The sequence below is a fragment of the Malaclemys terrapin genome, chromosome 8 (genome assembly GCF_027887155.1).
Source record: "Malaclemys terrapin pileata isolate rMalTer1 chromosome 8, rMalTer1.hap1, whole genome shotgun sequence".
NCBI lineage: Eukaryota > Metazoa > Chordata > Testudines > Emydidae > Malaclemys > Malaclemys terrapin.
In genome coordinates this window covers 96,212,447-96,235,366 of record NC_071512.1, presented here as the reverse complement: position 1 = coordinate 96,235,366, position 22,920 = coordinate 96,212,447, and the positions used below count along the sequence as shown (strand labels likewise).

The window sequence follows — 22,920 nt, the reverse complement described above, 5'->3', positions numbered from 1 at the left end:
TTGGTGGTATGTCATCCCCTTGCAGAATACTGAGCTGAGCAAAACGCAAACTTGTGAAAACCAGGAAATACATAACTAAGGTTGCTCATGTACCCTTAACTCTGCCCTCTTTCAGCAGTGCCCCAATACACTCCGTTAACATACATATCTTTGCTCTGCCAACCCCACAGTTGCTGAAATATACAGACTCTTCGCCTTCTTTTACAACTCATTCACTCTCACCTACAGGATTCCATCTAACACTATTAAGAAACAAAAACGAAAAAAACCAAAAACAAACAAGATTGCCCACACCACCTTCCCTCTGGTCCCCTGGAGCTGGCAGTAGCTAATAGGAATTACTTACATACATTTGAGGTGCAGTCAGTTAGGACTGCCTGGTAAAGGTGTGTTTGTGATATGAGGACTGCTTTCAGGTGGGTGACAGCTATGATGATGATATGGGGAGATCTATGTTTTGCACCCTCCAATGTGTGTGAGCAAAGGGAAGAGGTGCATGTGTACCTTAAGGATCCGGAATGCACCATTTGAATGCAGAAACGCATAGGTTATGTCAGTAGCAGGGCACAGGCTTTTATTATGAAAGATATTGTCAGCAGTGAGGATTCTAATGCTTTAATCATGGTTAAGTGAAAGTGTGAGTTGAGTTGGTATCCCGTAAGTAAGGATAAAGGACTTGTAAAAGTCTGTGAAGTGGTTCTTAAATTGTGCACCGGTGATGTTCTTTCTGGGGAGCTGGCTAAGTGTGAGAGTGTATTCCAGGATCTGGAATCTCCTGAATCTTATAGTGCCAATGGCCAGTATAGCGTCCAAAGGCTAGTCAAATGCAGATATTCTCAAATAAGCAATCCAAGGCTTTCCTACCACCCATCCTCAGTGCCCGGCTTCTTGGCAGTCACAACCCCTATCCCTGTCCCTCCAGTACCCACAAAGTCCTCTGTCTTTTCCCCACCCAGTATAACAAAACTGTTGATCAGACACCAACTGCTGACTATTCTGCTGTGTTCACAGTAAACCTCGCCATAAAATAAAAGAACATGTTATAATGTAACAGACACAACTTGTACTAAGTAACATGAGTTATTAACTCTTTATTGCACAGGTGTACAAGGGCTCAAACTAGAAACACCAGTGGCGGGGTGTTCACCAGGGCAATGGCATTGGCGCATTCCCTCAAACGATCCAAGCAAGCAGCCAGTTGCTGCATAGAAACCCTCTCACAGTTTTCCCTCCCCTTTATTGGTGCATGTGCACTGTAATCCTTCCAGACTGCACATGGACACAAGCGAACATGTTCTTAAATACCATTCACAATTTAGGTCCTCCAAAGACTTAGTGGGCACCTTAGGTAAAAATTGACAGATTGAGACCGTTTTGACCTGCATCACATCAATAGCTCGATATCCGAGCAAACAAAACAAAAACAAAAAAACCCATCCTACCTTGAAACGTTTTGAAAAATTGCTGTGAGGAGGGCTTATATCTCCACAACTTTGAGTTCAAATGACCCCAAATTTGGGTCACTAACCCTACCCTGAACCCTTCTGAGGCACACCAAATTTCAAAGGAATCCAACTAAGCATCTCGATTTTAGAGGACTTAAAATGGTTGATCTTTAAACAGATAGTCGTGATGAAATCTTTACTATAGTGGTGCTACCACACCACTATAATTAGGAGCTAGTCTAACTTCAGCCTGTGTAAATGGTAAGCTTTTAAATCACTAAGCAATAAAACACAGGGATACTCTTACTGCGCACAAAGAATGTCCATTAATATTAATGGAAATTAGATACCCCTCAAGGAGGAAAATCTCTCATTTTCATTAAACTATTTGATACATCTGGGGCTGTGGTAGTAATAAAGAGATACTGAGCAATATTAGAGAGAGAATCTGAGAAATATTTGAGAAGGATTTCTGTGCGCCACTTCCAAAGAACCCAAAAGGATTCTAAAAACGAGAGAGACACATTTATTGCATTTTACCTGATGCAAGGATGATTTCAGAGCTGGCATTCAAATATTTAAACAGGGAATCAGCCGTTATCTCTGCTGTTAAGATCTTACTAAACTAGAACAATGCATAGAATATCCTTAGCCAACTCAGGCTTCAGCTAACTCAAAGAAGCACTCTCCACATTTGCTGATATTATAGCCCACAGCAGGATCATCTTGATCACTTTGGAGAGGCTGTACATGAATAGCCCCACACATGATGATGTCTCACGTTTAATAGGCTCCTCTAAGTCAATTAGGTACTGAGTGGGGAAAAACTCCCCTATCTTCTCCATTATCAATCGCTACAGTAGCTCACTTGCCATTTCCTCCCTTAGCCATTATCTTTTACCACTGCAGTCTCTCTTCAGTCACCTAATTAGCTCCTTCACCATTCATTGGTAATATTAATAGTGATGTGGTACTGTATCCAGTGCTTTTCTCAACTGGAAAGAAATTATATCTTCCATTTCAATCTTGTCTACCGTCTCTCGCTTCACTAAAACTTCACTAGAGAAGTCATGTTATCAGATATGAGCATTCTCTGAAAGGTCCTTTTGAGACAAGCTCACAGATGTTGGTCTGTCAGGGACAAAAAGGATACATGGCTGGACTAACATGGCATCCTTGTAATCTCAAAATGATGAGGGTTTCTGAAGAAAAAAAACACACACACACACAAAAAAAACCCATGGTGCTCTTCCTAGTAAAATGATGAGTCTGACTCTGTAGCCTTCTGGCAGTGACACAACTAGAAGAAGGGGATGGCAAGCACTGAGCATACAGTGCTATCTGGTGAAAAACAGACGGGTTATCAAGAAAGCATGCAGGCACATGTTGGAACCCACTGAAAATGAAATTGAGACCTGCAAGTTCCTTTCAAAACCCGAAGTGCTTTTGAATCCTCAATACGATCCAGAGGATGGTATTGCACACCTCTTCTATGATATGCAGAATGACTTGTTTCATTTGCACAGTCACAGCTGTTCATTGGTCCCTTAATTCACCTCCATGAAGACAGTGATATCTTGTGATTAGGCCATGCGGTAGGGAGTCGCTGGCTTGACTGAAGTCCCAGATCTGTCAGTTAACCAGCTGTGTGGCCTTGGGTAAGCCACTCTGAGCCCGTTTCCCCACCTGTACCACACCTCTCTCACAGGGGTATTACGAGGCTCACTCAATCTTTGTGAATCTTTGGTAGAAGGTGCTACACAGGCACTAAGTGTTACTAATATGTGCTGCTATTGATATTCTGTTTTTCCTCCAGGGATTTCAAACAGGACCTTATAATTGACTATGCTCGATTCCGTTAGCCTCCATTAACCATTTAAAGACATTAATAAACACACATATGGTGAGGGCTGTTTCCTCAGATGCAAACAAATCTACTTAGATAGCTCCACTTTACAGTCTGAAGTTGCCAGTCTCAAATTGGTTTCCAGCTAGCTGGCAGGGGAGGGAAGTGCACCTTGCCAAGGAGGGTTTTTGCAAGTACTGGAATTTGTAAAAGCACTAGGGATTACAAACCACATTGTTTCACACATGCCCATCAAAGAGCCTGTAATTCTTCATGCAAAACACCAGCTTCTTCAGAAATCCAAATGGTTTCATATTTGAAACCCTCTCTGGCAAGGCACATTTCCACTCGCTGCCAATTAACTGCAAACTGATTTAAGATGGGCAACTTCACAATCAGCCTCCAACAGAGAACAGGTTCCTGAGGATGATCTGGTATGTAACAAACACTTCTTGCTACCATGTTTAAACTCATCTTAGGTGGCAACCCACAGCTAGCTGTGATGTTCCACACAGGAAAGAAGCTGTACATTCAATATCCTCTCTTTCTAGTAAACGTCACTGGATGAAGATTTTATACTCTGAGCACATAACTGACTCTCTTATTCGCAGAACTTCCCGTGTTCTGCATTATTTTGGGGGGAGTACTTACAATAAACAGAAGACAGGTAAACAAACAGAAAAAGGAAGGGTAATTACTCTTGCTATAACTCACCAAGTCATGCTGCGCTCTTCTTCCAGGCCCTAAGCAGGGGGTCCAGATCATCGCTTCCCACAGTGAAATCCTCAGGAGAGCACATAGGAGGGAGGAAATCTCCCTGAGGATCTCCAAGCAGAGTATCTACCCTATCGTTCCATTCGGTCAGTTCTGCCCTCCCCAATGGGGCTATTTCATGACCTAAACCCACAATGCTGGAGGACCCACAGGAGGCCATGGCCGTCCATGTGGAGGCTCTGTGCTTCTGCCCTGGTGCCATGCCTCTGAACTGGCTGTGGCCCCCGGAGCCCAAGGGGCATTGCAGCCATGATTCTGGGGCCATGAGCTCCCCAGAACTCCTGCTGGGTGATATACACTAAAGTCAATGCAGATGAGATCTGTGTTCTCTTTTCTGATTAAGCTCTGCAGAGCGCGTGTGTGTATTTTTTCCTACCCTGACCCACACACTACCCTCACAGCCTGCCCATTCCTTCTGCTGACCCACTTGGTCTCTAAATCCACCCTCATCACAAACCCCAAAATCACACCACACCCTCCACAGCATCAAAAGGAGAGGGTTGAGGAGAGTTCTATGGAGGTAGAAGAATCTTTACTTCCATCCGCAGAGATTCCCATCTATGCCCAAGTACAGAGGATAAGAATTGTTCCAATGTTCCTCAGACTAACATTGTATCCAATACTGCAATGAGAAAAAAGGCTTCTTTTGACAACCATGGAAGATTTGATGGACAAAGTCTGGCCTATAGTACACTACTTACTAGCCTTGACAAAATACAATCATCTCTCCAGACAATGTTTTAAAGAGGAAAATGTACACTAGAGTTTCAATATGAACATCCTGGCCACTTAAGAAATGAACACAGGTGGACACAGTTTCAGCAGACCTCTAAAACGGCATCTACAATATTTTAAGGCAAATCCATTTACTTACATTATGTGTTTGCATTCATGCAGATATTTGTGTAATTGTTAAAAAGCTTTTGAAAGACTGAAGCAGCATTGAATAATAACTAAGCATTACTTTGCACAATTTTCATGCTGAAGCTGCTATGTAACGTATTAGTTAGGTCTTGCTCATCTGACAGTTAGCAAACCTGTTTAACTAAGTGTGCAGTATTTCTTTTTATTCCTTGCTCAATCTATACAATTGTACAACTTTACTTTTCACTCCTCTAGGTTATTATTAAGTAATCATCTGCTTTGGCAGCCAGTAAATATAATCAAAATTCTTTGCATTTCAGATCCACTAAACATTTTCTAGTTTCTGCAATATATATATATATATATATATATATACACACACACACACACACACATATTTCTTGCTTTTTGCTTTTCAATCGACTATTTAAATCCTGTAGATTCTAAAAAACCTCTCTTGGTGTGATGTTCTGCAATCTTGACAGCACAAGACCATCATGCCACAGTAAAAATCATTGTCACAAATAAATATCATATTTAGGGTAACATCCAGCACACCATTTCTGCCAAAATCATGACCATTCCAATCACAGACTGTAACTAGTAAGCTAATAATATATTATTTTTGGTTTCCTCTTAGGTCATATTCAATTTTTTCCCCTTTATATTCTCCTTGCAATATTTAGACTGGGTAGACAGTTTTAAACATGTCAATGACATAAATAAATGTTTAAGTGGCCAGTCTACCTGGGGCTCTGTTCTTGTCACATCTCATAAGCTTAACATGGTTGGATCTGGTCAGTAATCAGAGGGGAGGCCTCCAAGGAAAACCCAAGTTCTGAAGTAAGTGACACTGGTTTTTCAATAGGTGGCACTCTAACCTCAGACTAGAACTGAGTAAATGCCCCCGGGATGGTGTTAGGACCACTGATAATGGAGGTGCCAGCTTTTGAATGAGACCAAGCATCTGCTGTTATTTCTGATAGGCATACAAAAAGATTCCATGGCATTTTTCATAACACTAGAGTTTTAACCTTAATGTCTTGGCCAATTCCAGATTAGATACCCCTCAAGGAGGTGAGACTGGGTGAGTACATCATCTACCTAATCTTCCCCCTATAGTTTCCACTACAGAGATTATTCTGGATTTCCCCCACCTTAAAACTGCTGTAGAGAGTGCGGACACAGAATGGTTGCTGCATCTCAGTGCAGGCATCATACAATGGTGAGTGACTATCCTCAATGCACTGTATAGAATTTTCAGAAAGATTTTGGCTCATTCGGGATAAAAGCACAACATGAATCTAAATTGCTATTATTAACACCCAAGATCTCTATTAATATGAAATCAATTTGTAAAAAGTTTTCAAATGATAGTATTAAAAAGAATGCGTTAGCCTCCCAAGTTACTATCTATTCTTATTTTCCTTGCCCTCATCCTCCTCATTTCTGCCTCCTTGTATCCTAGCTCCTCGTGTTGTTTTAATCTTACCTTACATTGTTATCTTTTTCCAGGCAGGGTCCTAATTTATTCTGTACAGTGCCAGGTTCATATATAATTCATAAATACAATAATATAAAACTCCAAATTCCATAGACGTCATTATTATTTGTATCTTATAATAGTATTTAGAAGTGCCAGTCAGATTGGGGATTCATTATGCAAGGAGTTAAGATATATAGCAAAAGACCATCCTTTACTCAAGAGAGCTTACAACATTGGTTTAAGACATGATCTAACACGTATGGCAAAAATCCTCACTTTGTATTTTAATTTAATTTATTGTCTTACAGAAGTGCTGAGAAGCACTAATTTAGACTTCGAGGTTACTTAGGGTAAACTTTTCAAAAGTAGCTAAGTGACTTGCTCAAGGTCACACAGGAAATTTGTGGCAGGAATTAAACCCAGATCTTGAGTCCCAGTTTTCACTCCCATAAGGGCATTCTCGTTTTCTAAACATTTTAACAATGAAGCCTTTTAAAATGTTGACTTAAGATGAGTATCAAGTGCCTCTAAGATTCTATATAATTTACACAATATATTTCCACCAGCCAGTGTCACTGGTTAATCAATTCTCCTCCTGCATTTCTAATAGTAATTCAGATTTTTAAAGCTGAATCAGTATTTTTCCAAATCAGGATGAGACTGTAAATAAATAAATAGCGACAGCAGATCATCTAGGCCCAATCCTAGGGGTCAGAGTCTAATCTCGGCTGCACAGCATGCATTATTACATCTCTCAAAAGACTCACGGCTACAACCGTGCATCTGAGATTAGAATCTGGACACTAAAAGTCTATTGAAAATGGATAATAATGGCAGTGTCAGTGTCCAAAGATTGTGACAAAGAGCCAAGATATTAACTTAGAATGAACAGAAATCCAAACTATTGTTAAGGTGAGCCATCCATTCCATTCTAAATCCCCCTCTTTATTTAGTCATTCACAACTGTCTGATATAATTCCCTTTATGCTGAAGTTTGTTGTCTCAGCCTAAAAGTAAGTTTGAACAGAATCCATTGAATTGTTTTGAGCTATAAGAATTGGGGGGGGGGGGGTGTAGAGGGGGGAATTGACTCCTTTTATTTAAAAAAAAAAAAAAAAAGGAGTCATTCTGTCCCTCTCTGGTTTGATAATGCAAACAAGTCTTCCTTTTTAGAGAACAAACACCATGTGCACATGGATAAATAGCAAACGATGAATAACAAATATTCTTGTTTGCATAGACAAGGTCCTTAGTGAGGAATGGGATCTTAGCTTGATTTGATTAAATTAATTAAGTTTGATTAAAAAAATTAAGACATCAGAAAAGCACTGAATAGTTATTGTCTGTGAAACAAAAGCGTTTGTAAATGAGTACTATCAATTTTCAATATAACTCTGCAGCAGGTTAGTAAGTAAGGTCCCAATCCTACAGAGACTTAACACACATACTTAACTTTATGCACTATGCACAATCCCCATTGAAGTCATTGGGATTACTTGCAGTGCATAGAATTAAGCACGAGCATAAGTATTTGAAGAAATGAGGCCTAAATAGGCTTGCACCAGTAAATGGGGCTGGGAGACACAAAGTCTGGGTTCACATGGACACTATTCCTCGTTTCCTCTCCTCCTATGCTATTGCCACCTTCATGTCTTCCCTCCCCTCTATTTCCAAACCCTTTGATTTTCTCAAACTACATGGCACCACTAGTTGCTGCTCTGCCTCTGACTTAATGTTGGAATTGGATCCTTCCAAATACAGAACCCGGATTCCAAGAATCCTTCTTTGGTGCAACACTGGCAGCTGCTTTTGCTTTGCGCTAGTGCAGTAAGATTCAGTATGCTTCTTATGCAACACCACTGTGCATACTGTTCAAACCAACCACCAGACTTCAGAACAAGACAAAAACACTTACCTTTTCATCCCATGAACAATAGGACAGATCAGATGTGATACAGATGCCACGTAGCATGCTGTAGAGATTACAATTATTTTTGTGCTTCATGCTATGGACACCCCCCAAAGCCCAATAAGTCATAGAAAAATCTATTCTGGGAGTCTAGAGTAGCCTCATGCACTCTCGAGCACTGCATACACTAGGCAGTGAGTTTCATGTCTCTCTCCCCCAGCAATACCCACCAAAAAGAAAAACATGTGCCGCTAACTGTGTATTAGCATTCATGGAATTCAAGGAACATCATTCCATTAGTGTGGCTGGGTATGGTTGAAAGAAAGAAAAAAAAAAACCAAAAACAGTGGATCTTCTGGAAGTCTGTGCAGATCCACTCCCGTCACAAGGTGTAGAAAGCAGAGCACCACACTGGTAGCATCTCACAACACAAGGGTCTCTGGGATCCCACCTCCCAGCAGCCCTTTGGAGCCAGTTGAACCTGGCCTTTGTGCCTATACCCTTCCCTCTTTCTAAAACGGTGTACAAGCAAGGACAGAGTAAATCCATGCTTTGCAGAGAGGAGCATTCGCCAGCTGCTTCCAAATGCACTCTCTAGATGGAAGGTCCTTTCACGGTGTCTAGCTCATGCCACAAAAGGTGTGGCTGCCCTGTCCAGAGATGTGAAAGTTTTTCTGTCCCCACTTTACTCTCTTCTGTACTTGTAGTGAAGGAAAACACAGTGCAGTGCTGGCTGACTCGCTTTCTTTTTGAAATCTGGGAACGTGAGTCACTATGTTTGCTGAGCTGTAAGTAGATGATCAAACAATGGAATGAACAGCTCACCACTATACCAGCACCATGCACTATAATTTAATTTCTTACACTTGGTGTCTTCTACTGCCAACCTAAGAGAAAACATGATGAAGGAAATAAACTATTGCATTCAATCAACTTCTTTGTTGATTCAGCCATACCCAAGTTCAGATCTAGAAGAAGAATATTTTATATTTTTCACAATTTACATGAATATGATTAACAATATGTATTTAGCGCATTTCATCTGGTACCATATTTCCAGCTTCTCTTGTTCACAAAATTGTTATCCTTTAATTTTTATAATACGATAGCTCCTGCAGGACCCACTTAGGATCAGGGCCCCATTGCGTTAGGTACTACACAAACACATGAACTGTAAGCTCATGAGGGCAGTGTAAGAGAACAAAATTTTAGCAACGAACCATAGGAGATGACATTGTTTCTTTATTTCTGCAAATAAAGATTCTGCATGCTGTTGGGAGACCGCGTGACAACGGAACATGCACAGGGTAGGGACGCAGGAATTCTTCATGCTAATCAAAAGCTCTGCCAATGACTCACGCTGTTGTTGAGGCCTATCACTTTACTTCTCTACTTCAATAGCCCCATATTAATATTTACATATTTAGATCTCAATCCATATTTAGATCTCATTTAGTCAATGATAGTTTAGGCAGTAACATCAATGGAAGCAGGATCAGGTCCTTACCTCACAAGCGTGTTGTGAGGATTAATTAATGACTGAACATTTAAAGCACATATAAGTTCTAATAATATCTAGTGACAGTATCAGACATAAAGCAAAGGTATTTTTAGATAGAAAATGCCAACTATAGAGTTTAAATGAAAAAACACTTTAAAATCATACTTCCATTTTAAACTTTTATCTACTATTGATCCAAGTAACACCTTATAGTAATGTCACTGAAAGAGGTTAAAGAAAAAAAAATAAACTCCACTTTTTCAGTGTATTTACTTAGTGCTTTTAAAAGTACTTTATGTATAGTCACTTTCACCATTTCTTTCATTATATGTATTAAAGTAGCAGCTGTGGGTCCCAACTGAGATCAAGGCCTCTTTACGTTAGGCGCTACACAAGGAGAGAAAAGGGTTGGAGAAAGAAAATATTATTATCCCCAATATACTAACAAGGGGATAGTGAGCGTAAGTGACCAAGGTCGCACATGGAAGCCTATGGAAATAGCTGGAAACAGAATCTAGAGCTCCTGAGTCCTAATCCAGAGCCTTAACCACAAGTCTATCCTGCCATTATATAGGCCCCAATCCTGGAAAGATTTATGCACATGCTTAACTTTGCGCCTTGTGTGTAGACCTTCAATGGGACTATTCACAGTGCATAAAGTCGAGCACATTCATAAGCTGCTGTAGGATCAAGTTCATAAATGGTTTCTACTCTTGCTTTTTGGGGCCCTTCTTGGAAGCAAAAGGCAAACAGGAAAACATTACAAAAAATACAGGATTGTAAAACCACAAATATTAGCAGCACCTGAAATTACCCCTAACTTAAAAAAAAAAATGACTATGTTTCAAGTTGATAGTGTTAGTTTAACTGTTTTACCTGTCTTGGTGCTTGAATGCACATTATAATTCAAACATGACTTACAGCACAGTTTAACCATAATCTTATGGGACGGGTCTCCTTTTAGTTAAATGGAATACAATTAATTTATAGCTTAGGAGTACAAGGGCTTTAAGTGATATATTAAAGAAGTTTTAAAAAAATAAAAACTGAAACAAGGTTAAGAGAAAACAAGCATCCTCTCCCTTGAAATAGTCAAATGACAAGTCTTGTTATTCCTAAGGTCATCAAGGCCAAATGTGAGCACTGACCTTCATTAATTCAAGCTTTGTGCTTTTGTTAGAGGACTGTTGCTACTGCATCTGCTCCTCTCAATTTGGGCTGTTTTGGTAACAAAGCTCCCAGTGATCATCTAAACCTCATTTGAAGCACCTGTGAACAATTCATTATATTAATATAACAACAGGGGAGGAGTAGAGATACTAATAAATAGGTTGTTGAGCAGCTTTTGCTGCCAAGGTTGCTTTATGCAGCAAGAAAATGTTCCCTCCACCCAAAAAATGGTACTCACTGGGGAGCTGCACTGAGACACTGAGATCTGTTGTTCCACAAACTGTCAGTACACACATCTGGCATAGGATAAGCACATAAATTAAAATCCCCCCTCTAAACAGTTGCTGAATTTGTGTTCAGTACATCTGAGAGACTCCAGCATGATTTGAAACAATTTGTTCTTCATTCAAACAGCATGAATGTTCTTTAGCTAAAGGTGGCTTTGAAAAGGCATCTGGTAATGATTTCTACTAGCAGGGCTTCACGTGATTTAAAATAGATTTGTATAAATCTGCACATAAAAATAAGGAATTGGTCAATATCTTTAATTGTATTTGTACATGATGTAGTTACAGCTAATGTCTGAACTTTTGCTTTTATTCATGCTGCAGTTTAAGAAAATATGGATTTTTAAAATTAAAAAAAAAAACACAAGATTTTGTTGCATTTAACATGTACTCAGTCATATTTTATTTAGTCACATTTTACCAATGTCAGTGGAAACCAAAGATGAATTGCAATAAAAACTGATTTGTTGATCAGTATCATTGCACAATACAATTTAGTGCAGGTCCTAGAGTACAGTCTATATGGGAAACATACATTCCCAGGTGTTTGATACCTAACTGGTAAAATACTATACATAGGACAGTACAGCTACTATGCTTGAAATATGACAAAACTAGACTCATTTTATGTTACCAACAGTATACTGTAAAACTACTGTGGAAACGGAGCAGTGTGCATCCTATTAAAACACAGGATTCAGAGGCCTCGTTTGTGCTGGAGCACCCTTGCAGCCTCTCCAATTTTGGAGGCTGGAATGACCACCTTAGGGCAACCCAAGTCGTGCCTTTGATTCAATGGCTTCAGCCTATGTTGTGCAAAGAGACCAAAGGGAAATTCTGAATTGAGCTGTAGCGAAGTGAAGACTCACAGGCACGGCGCCTCCTGCTGGTCGTCTGGGAATTAGCTCTTTTGCAGCCTCGGAGCGCCCTCTGCTGGCCTGTGTCTCGCCTGCCTCGGGCCCCGTGTCCCTCCCGCACCCCGGTGCCTCTTTACCTCAGGGTCCTGCCCCCAGCAGTACCCCTCACTCTGGGTTTCCCCTCCCTCTATCCCCACCTTGCCTCAGTGGCTACTGCCAGTCCTCATCTAGCCCCCGCTCACTGGGGCAGGCTGCATTCTGTCATGGCCACTCAATATTGGTAAGGGGTTAGGATCTGCTACTTTTGCTTATCCCTGGGCTGTCCCTCTGCAGCCCCAATACCTTTTGACCTTAAACAAGGCCTGCAGCCTGGGGATTTACCAGGCTGGAGCTCTCCAGCTCCCTTTGCCCTTCCCCAGCACTGCTCCATTTCAGGTACCTTGCTCCCAGGCAGCCAGCCCTTCCCACTCTAGGTCTAGAGTGAGACTCCTTCAGCGTCTGGCCCCACAGCCCTTTTATCAGGGCCAGCTGGGCCCTGAGTGGCATCAGGGCCGGCTCTGGCTTTTTTGCCGCCCTAGGCAAAAAAGCCACCCACAGCCCCACCCTCCCTCAGCATGGCAGGGGAAGGCACCGAGCCCGGCCGCAGGCCCGCAATCCCCGACCGGCCGGAGTGCCGAGGGGGAGGGTGGCGAGCCCGCCGCAGCTCCGCTCTCCCCGGCGGCGAGACCCCGGCGGCCAGAGCACCGGGAGAAGGGCGGAGAGCCCTCGGCAGCCAGAGTGCCGGGAGGAGGGCGGAGAGCCCGGCCGGGGCTCTTCGCTCTCCCCAGCGGCCAGAGTGCTGGGGGGAGGGTGGCGAGCCCGCCGCGGCTCTCTGCTCTTCCCGACCGGCCGGAGCACCGGGGGGAGGGCGGCGAGCCTGGCCGGGGCTCTCCACTCTCCCCGGCAGCCAGAGTGCCAGGGGGAGGGCGGAGAGCCTCCGGCGGCCAGAGCGCCGGGGGGAAGGCGGCGAGCACGCCGCGGCTCTCTGCTCTCTCCGACCGGCCGGAGCGCCGGGGGGGGGGAAGGCGGCGAGCCCACTGCGGCTCCGCTCTCCCCGGTGGCCGGAGCGCTGCGGGAAGGGCGGCGAGCCCAGTCGCAGCCCCGCTCTCGGGCCGGAGCACCCCGCTGCGCTGCCCCCAGCACATGCTTGGTGGGCTGGTGCCTGGAGCCGGCCCTGATTGGCATGGCCCCAGCTGTGGCTGCTACTCCAATCAGCCTAGCTTGGTTGCTTTTAACCCCTGTTCTCCAGGAGTGGGGTAGCTGCCCCACTACACAAGCCCAGAGTCAGGAGATCTGGGGTCTGCTCCTAGCTCTGCCAGTCTTCCTCTGTGAGGTTGGGAAAGTCACTTAAGCCAAGATCCTCAAAAGATATTTAGGAGTCTCAAGTCAGGCACCTAAGTACCTTTGAGAGTTTGGACCTTAATCTCTTCTGTCTCTATTTTTCCATCTGTAAAATGGGAGCAATAGTACCTAGCTACTCCACAGACGTCTAAAACATCAGCATTGATAAAGGGCTTCAAGATCCTCAGATTGAATGTGCAATTACTATCTATTACTATTAAATATCTAGCTGTTACAGAACTGGTGAAACGTTTATTACTATTACTAGGAGGCATACAAAATCTACACTGAAATTTCTCATGGACATCAAACTGTATTGTATGAACAAGCTATTTAACACATATCACAATTTTGATCACTTTAGATAAAGAATGTAAAATAAAAATAATGGATAGCAATTACGTATCATCCTCCATGAGAAAGAACTTCTTTAGCAAATGAATTATTATGGCCAGTATAAATATTTTCAGATCAATATTACAGTCTCGGGGAAAAAATCATAATTCTCACTATAATAGGTACTCATCAAGGCTTTCTTCTAAACAGCCATATTAAAAATGGATTTTGAAAAACAAGTAGCTGTCCTTAAATCATGTTCTATCAATAACAAAAAGGCTTTTTTTCAGATTCACAGTTGTCTGATTGGAAGTTGAGGAACCAAAGTAGAAATAAAGGTATAGAAAAGTGATATGGCCAATAGCTTTATATATATGGTTTTCATAAATGGTTCCAGTTCAGAATCCATCAACAAACCATCAGAATCCATCGGTCTCTCTCACCTGGAGTTTATTTGTAACAAAATCTATAATTTGCTACACTACATTGTGGTTTAGCAAATGTGAAATTAAGGCTGTATTTAGCGTTGTTGAGCATTCCCTTATATCGCTGAAGTAAAGTGTAGACAAATTTGCTTTTATGAAAACACTAAGTACCATTCTAAACATCTGAAATTACATATGAGGGACAGTAATTTGAAACCTTCCATTGATCCAAAAATCACTTTAAGCAAGAAACTTAAGGTTTTTTTAATTAATAGTCTCCTGCCCCTAGCCCCATCATGCCGTAGCTATGATAGAAATAAACACTGCATGTGAAGAAGTATAATCATGTGTATACACATAATCATGTGTAGTTGGGAGTTAGACAAGTGCTCGGATCTCATCTACTTGAAACTGCCTTATACATGAAAGATGTCCATTGACAACTAGCTGCTTAACTGACTATGAGTATATATGGTCAGCTACCTCTCAGACTTAAACTGTTATCTGATTTGTCTTCAAAAACAAAATTTATGATGTACAGGGGACAGCATATTGTAAGAACAATTGTAATAACGTACAATAAACATCAGTTGGACTACAGGAAAATGTGTTCCCATCTGATCAGCAACAACTGAGTCAAATGTATGAGAATCCGTCCAGTTTGACAAATCCATTTTATTTTTTGTAATATTTTACTACCATATATGTAATTAAAAATAAAAAGATAATTTGTTCTGGTGAGATAGTACTGTGACATGAATTACTTGAGTTAAAATAAATAAAATCTCTAAGGAGAAAAAGAGTTTAAGAAAATAAATTATAGTAGGAATACTTGCTAAACTACCAAGAAAAATGGGAATCACAATACACTTTTCTGTGGGAGCTTTTCATCTTTACATCTGAATCTTTTCAGGGCATGCTATGCTATGTTGGATGTGGCTTTGCAAGACGGATGGAAGAGTAAAATAGGAAATGAAAACTGAAAAAAATTCATTTCGACTCGTATCAAAATGAATTTTTTTCACTTCAAAATGAATGCAAAGTATTTTTTTTTCCATTTTCAATTGAACTGAAACCCAAAAAAAAGGAAAAATTGGAAACTTCTGAATGATACAAACATCATTTGTGAATTTTTTGTATTGTTCAAAAAGTCATTTTTCATTGAAAAAATAAGGTTAAAACATTTCTACCACCTCTAACATCCACTTACAGTCTTCACCTGCTAGTACAGCACAGTACAGATTTGTTTGAGGACAATATCAAGATTTCAGAAGGATCATTATTTTCTAGTGAGCCTCCCATTGCTACAGGCTTACCTAAAAAGGCCTCCAAATTTGCTGCAAATAATATTTTATATTTTTAGGGTACTGCACATTTTATGTCTATTTCACCATTGCCTGGGAGCCTATTTAAGGCTATTCACAAACATATTTCTACATTTCTTTGGCTGGGTTAAAAGCCGGTTTCAGCCCAAAAGGGTTTTTTCCTAATAGAAAGCTGGAGGGCAACTTTGCCACTTAATCTTTCCCTGATTATGGCCACTTAGCAGGTTGCTTGGAATAAACAGTGGAAGGGGGAGCCCTGGCTGTAATGGACAAGCTATAAGCCTATCCTTTTTTTGTGGTTGTTATCGCCTGATCCTTTAAATGCCCTGGGAGGAGAGATGGGGATGCTTCCCTGACTCCAATTCTGCTTGTGAGATCTGGAAAAAGGCAATCCTGCACCGGTTATCTTTCACCCACTGTCTGGATATCCATTGGCTGTGCCTGTTTATCAAAAGATAGTTTAGAATAGGGATCGGCAATTTAGAGTCTTCATTTATTCTTGTAAGTACTCTCACACTTCTTATCAAACTGTCTGTACTGGGCTATCTTGATTATCACTTCAAAAGTTTTTTTTTCTCTTAATTAATTGGCCTCTCAGAGTTGGTAAGACAACTCCCACCTGTTTATGCTCTCTGTATGTGTGTATATATATCTCCTCAATATATGTTCCATTCTATATGCATCCGAAGAAGTGGGCTGTAGTCCACGAAAGCTTATGCTCTAATAAATTTGTTAGTCTCTAAGGTGCCACAAGTACTCCTGTTCTAATTTAAGGTTTCACGTGCCAGTAATACATTTTAACGTTTTTAGAAGGTCTCTTTCTATAGGTCTATAATGTATAACTAAACTATTGTTGTATGTAAAGTAAATAAGGTTTTTAAAATGTTTAAGAAGCTTCATTTAAAATTCAATTAAAATTCAGAGGCCCCCGGACCGGTGGCCAGGACCCAGGCAGTGTGAGTGCCGCTGAAAATCAGCTCGCATGCCGCCTTTGGCACACGTGCCATAGGTTGCCTACCCCTGGTGTAGAAGGTAGTAGCTGGGGAAACTGTGGTGGAGGGTGTGGTGGAAAGAGACATCTTCATCTGCCAGTGAGTCAAAAGGAGGGATCTGGGCACGTACGCAATCTCTCTCTGGTTTGATTTTGTCTGGCTCCCTCACCCCCATCTCAGTCATTTCTATACCAGCTAACAAAGATTAATCTGGCAGTCATTTTGAGAATCCCAGTTTACCCAACATGACAGCAACTGCAGTCTGCTGGTAGTTTTACCACCATGACATCTAGATTTGCTCTGAGCAGGATTGGACCATCATATGCTAAAAATGCCAGTACTCTGACTTCCTTCCAGCTCCTCCCGCCACTGCAGCGGCAACAGTGGGAAATTGTATGAAGAATTTCAGTGCAGACACAGCCAAAGGGCGATATCATCTCCTTCTATGCAAAACCAGATGGAAGGGGGACATCTGGTACAAGAACTAGGAGTCTTCACTTGAGGGTATTCATCCCTAAAAAGGAAGGATAAGGGGCAAGGGGCATAGCCTTCCAACTGCAGAGTGCAAGAATCTACGGCGAGAATCCTAGTGGACAGCACACTCCTTTGCGTGCTATCTGAGGTTCTCCCTCCCCTCCCCTCGATGCATGAACAGTTCAGATGCGGTGCTGCCCCTACCACCTCATCTCTGTTTGTGGTTGTGTACTCCTGCTCCCTTCAAGAACAGTAGAAGCTGGAGCTGGTGGTGAATTTTTCAAATGAATGTTTTTTGTCGGAAAATGCCAGTGGAGAGGAACATTTTGTCGGGAAGGTTTCTCGGGTCCAGGGTGTAATTTCTGGTTAAAACCAGATAAAGAGAGCCTAGAATGTGGGAGAGCCAGGTTCAATCCCTGCCTCTGAAGCAGGGAGAGCACAACAATGGGTCTCCCACAATGTCCTAACCACTGGGCTATTGCAGGGGACTCGGTGTCGCTTTCTTGCAAAAGATTTTTAAAGGTCCTAGTTTCATTCCAATGTGGAATCAAAACAAATTTCAAAACCTCAAAATTTTCCACAAAACAGAATTCTTTTTCCCAGACAGCTCTAGTAGAAGTCATGGACTGCAAGTTAATGGTGCCATGAGCAGCACTAGAGGGCAGGATTCCACTGGTCACACAGAGTGACATAGGAGCATGTTCCCTGATTTTTCTTCTTACCACGACAGCCTATGCCTTCACAAAGCCCCAATGAAGATTTGTTTATGCAGCGTCCCCCACTTGCTTGGAAGTAAAAACCATGCCCAAAAGGTCTGCAGCCACTTCACAGCCACCCCGTGCTCCCCTCTGAGCCAGAGAACAGAAAAGAGATTCTGATTGTGTTTCTGACAGCTACCCATGTTATTGCGGCCCTAGGTCTGCTGTCACCTGTTTCTCCTTCTTTGTCAACTACGATTAACATTTGTGTATATATAGAGTGTTGTTGTGGCCATGTTGGTCCCAGGATATTACAGAGACAAGGTAGGCGAAGTAATATCTTTTATTGGACCAGCTCCTGTTTGTGATAGAGAAAAGTTTTCAAGCTACAAGCTACACAGAGCTCTTCTTCAGATCTGGGAAAGGTACCCCTTGTATTCAGCCGTGCGTCTGTCTAATTTGTGTATACAGCCCCATAGGCCTGCATAGAATTTAGCTATGGATATTTACCGTCCCATAAATCTTTACAGAAATGTTTGAAGTAGTCATTATTCTTTGAATTAGGACTAAGGCAATCAAGGTCACTACTGGAAATGGTAAACATCCTGGGTTTAATGGCACACCCTGTACACAGTGTTGCAAAAGCAATCTTTTTAAAAGTTATTTTCTATACATTTGATGCACTGAGTGGGAGTCCTGCATGCAAAATGATAGCGGGATTTCACCCTAATTAGTGTTTGGTAACGCAGTTTGGTGACTTGTAGGAAGTTTCATGAGTTTGATCTACCGTTGAAGGAATAAGACCTAATTCTATCAATTTTAAGCTATTAGAAAACAGATACAACATTCCCTTTCAGGACACAGTTGTTCTAATTTTAACACCTGGATCCATGAATGACACTATAAAGATTCCATTTGTTAAAATATTAATATAAATATCTGCACATAAGGGGGGAAATAATTAGGCGGTTTTATCTCTTATGACAGAGGAAAGAGCCAATTTTTTTTTTAAATTACTTACTTCACTTTAGATAGGCATTGTAGGTTAGCTATAAGGAATCCACAGTTCACATGAAAGTGCAATGATAAAAAATGCAGATGCTGTGAAACATTTATAAAGAGAAAGTACAAGGGAATATGTAGTCTAGAATCTGAAATGACATTTTGGCATAGAACAGATCTCCCACAGGGCAGTTTTGAAACTTCTAGAAATTCTTAAAATGACATCTTTCAAAATGAACGATCATCAAATACACCTAAGTCATTACCTCAAAGTGCTTTACTGACAAGACAAACTGAGAATAGGCTAAAATTAACTACCCTGTTTTACAGCTTACAGACCTGATTCTGCAACTCTTACTCATTCAAGGAGTTCTTACTCATGTGAGTAGTCCCATAGACTTCAGCAAGACTACTTGCATGAGGAAGGTTGTACAGAGGAGTGATGGTAGTAGAGGACATTAAAAGTACTATGGCTTTTGTATGAGCAAATGTTTATAAAGTTAAAGGAATACTCCTACCTTAAAATAGTGCCAGGAACAGAATTGGGAAGTGGATCAGTTGGGGTTCAGAGATGGATGACAAAATGGTTAGAGACATGAAGACACGTCATGAGAGACATGAAGACACGTCATGAGAGGCTGAGGAGAAAATATTTCGACTATTCAGTTTAGGGAGGAGATGAATAAGAGGGGACAATAAAAGGATAATAAATGATATAAAGCAGGTAGCTAGCCACACCTACTCACCCTCTCTCAGAATGCAAGAACAAAAGGACATTCCGTGAAATTAAAAGGCAACAAATTTAAAATTAATAAAAGGATTTTTTCATCATTGACCCCTGGAATTCATTGCCACAAGAAACCTCTGAGCCAAGAGCATAGAAGGATTAAAATAAAGGACGCACATTTGATACGAGTAATGAGAACATGCACAGTGACAAGGTTTTATTTTAAAGAAGGGATATAAACCCTCATGCTTCATGGCATAAGCAATCACAGACTGATGGGAATTAAAATTTATGGCCATGTTATTCATAAATTGTTCAATATTGGCTTTCTTACACTTTTGCCTGAATCAACTGGGGCTGGCTACTGTCAGAGACAGGATACCCGACTGCTAAACTGGACCACTGCTTGGTCCTGATATTGTAATTCCTCTGTTCTTTAAAGCTGATAGATGTTTCTGTTTGTAACTTTTTTACCTACTACTGTTACAAGCAAAACTCTGGTTGTTATTCACAAACAAAAAGTTTTTTACTATAAAGTTAAAGTTGCTAAGTGCAAATAAAAAAAAATGCCTAGCATAACACACCACATTAGCATTGCCATAATAAGGAAATAATAAATTAAGTGTACGTAAACAATACTGACACCAATCTTAGGCCTTAGTTGCACACAAATGTTGCACTAATTGGTGCATCCTGGGTGAGTGGACACTGTTAAATCAGTTGAAGGGTGTCCACACAAGGGAGCTGCAATGATTAACTCCATCGGTTTAGAAGGGGTGCAGCTTATATGTGCAGACAAAGCCTTAATTTACATAAATAAATAGAAAATTCTCATTCCTCACAATGCAAACAACGTGTTGTGCACAGTCAGTTTCATTCTCCTGTACACTTTGTTAGTCAGCTTCCTCTGTTGTTTGGGTAGGTCTTTCACACCCAAAAGGGGAAGCAAAAAACAAACAAACAAGCACATTAAGTTCTAAACCCAATCTGTTCCAGCACAGATAACTAAGAACATAAAACTGTAATTGTAACTAAGACAAAGAAACAGTAAGTGACTTGCCCAAGGGCAAGGAACCAGTAGCAGAGGGGGGACTTACCAAGGTAGCAGCACTACAGAAATAAATATAGAACTTTAGCAAAGTACAAAAGACTATGGACACAAACTAGCAACATGGACCAAACAAAGTCACCAAAAAGGACAAAGTCAAATCAGAAACCTGCCTCATACATGCAGCCACCCAAAGCAAGAGCAAGCCACATTAGCAACTTGTTCAAAGGAAAATTGAAGCAACCTTACAGCTTGCTGGGGCACTCATTGTGTTATCACCTACAGCAGTGGGGGGAAAATGCCTGACTGTATTACAGAACATGCACCGTGACTGCTGCCTTTTCTGTGGGGTTTGGCTCTGGTGCATTGGACAAGTACCGTATTCTGGCAATACCAATGGATTGCCTTGAATTTTCTGGAAGAGGTTTTAATTAGCTTGTGTAAAATAAAATAAAAATGATTTGCATTTAGAATTCTTCCATTGAAAGGGAGGCAGCTGACAAGCCCTAAACTCACCCTCACTGAAATCATTAAGTATTTTCAATCACATTGCTCTCTGCATCCCATTTAAAAAAAAGGTTTAATTTCTCTTCCCGAAGGAGGACTGCAACCATATTATTTTAAATAAAATGCTCAACTTTACAATCTTAAAAATACAAAGCTAATACTCCGGGTTCTTCCTTGATCTCTTTTTGCACATACTCTAATCTTTGCTTTTCTGTTCCATTCCTCTGTGCAGACCAATTGTTAAAATGGACAAGAATCTTGGAGCACTCAAGTGCAGTAATTCTGTACATTGCAACATTTCATTTGCCTGCCAGATTAGAGCAGACATCTAGAGGGAAAGGATGACACTGCACAAACCAAAATACAACTGGTAGAGTTCATTTTAGGCACTCTACATCAACTAGCTATTGTTTCTTGGAGATAAAAGTATCAACAACATTTCACAATCCACATCCTGAGTCACTTTTTTTATTTTATTAATGGAATTAAGAATGCAGAGTTCTGACTTCATGTGATCTCACAGAACTTGCCAAACTGGATACAACTACTGGTCCATCAAGTCTGGTATTCCATCTTCTGCAGTGGACAATAGTTGATGCTTCTAAGGGAGTCAAAATGCAATTGTACAATGCTGTGAATGGAGGAAAAAATGTACAGCCAAAAGGTTCCTTGCAATTAGAGTATGTCATTAAACACCAGGAAGGGAACTGAATTGCAAGGAGTTTGCACCCATACAGCAACTGAATGCAAAAGAATTAAAATTTGGCAACCAAAAACTTGGGGGGAGGGATAGCTCAGTGGTTGGAGCATTGGCCTGCTAAACCCAGGGTTGTGAGTTCAATCCTTGAGGGGCCCACTGAGGGATCTGGGGCAAAATCAGGACTTGGTCCTGCTAGTGAAGGCAGGGTGGACTCAATGACCTTTCAAGGTCCCATCAAGTTCTAGGAGATAGGATATCTCCATTTATAGCTCTCATCACTACACACCCTTATAGCAACCAATGTTTCTTTTGCAGCAGGTATTTACTAGAGACTATCTCAGATATCTGTGTACTCTTAGGGCATGTCTGCACTAGAGACTTGAGTCACCCTATGTTAGGTTGACTTACAGCCACCGCAGTAATTACTGTGGTGACTGATGTCCACACTACCCACCATCTGTCAGTGGTATGCCAGGGCTCTCAGCTCCATGCAGCTCCCCGCCGGGAGCCCAGCTACCCCTGGGCTCTTGGCTCCCTGCCCCAGTCACTGGGGCTTCTTGCCTCCTTGAACAGGGAGCCAGGGGCATCTTGCCCAGATTTCTTGTTAATTTCAGGGCTCCAGCATGGAGCCCTGAAATTGACAAGACAACCAAAAGCTACTTTGTATCCACCTAACTGTGTGCTGTAGACCAGGCCTTAGTATTCTCTGATGTATAGCTTCTCAACTGCTGTGAAATTGTCACAGCTCCATTGAAGTTAATGGAGGCAAGACAATTTACATCAGCTGAGGATCTGTCCCAATGTTTATATATTTATCTTGTTTAATTCTTTCATGGTTTTAGCATGAATTTAGGTTTCCGAAATGTGCTTACCTGATAGCCCTGGAGCCTAAAGCAGCCTTGAGCAGGACAAGCTTTCCCTTCATTGCATCTCAACCTATTCTGCCATTGCTTTCAAGAGGACCAGGACTTACTTTAGTATTATTATTTATATAAATAAGAAACTATTTTGAATACTGAGCTAGCTTCGGATGTGGTGTAAATCCTGAGTAACTCCACTAATTTCAGTGATGTTATACTGGGATTACATTGGTGTAACTCAAAACAGAATGTGACCCACCTCTGTCATGACTAGAATTCTGCTAGCTCAAAAACAGTACTAACTACA

At 41.3% G+C, this 22,920-nt stretch overlaps 1 protein-coding gene across 3 annotated transcripts in view; it reads right to left on the bottom strand.

Moving 5' to 3' along the window:
* Positions 1-22,920, bottom strand: part of DAB1 (DAB adaptor protein 1) — a 701,405-nt gene that overhangs the window by 263,748 nt on the left and 414,737 nt on the right. Inside the window, exon 1 of one of the 3 annotated variants that reach the window (XM_054038507.1) lies at positions 10,974-11,027. The exons of the other annotated variants lie outside the window; for them this stretch is intronic. The gene's annotated coding sequence lies outside the window, so the exon portion shown is untranslated. Of the gene's footprint in view, positions 1-10,973; positions 11,028-22,920 lie in introns of those variants that run through there. 3 annotated transcript variants of the gene reach the window in all.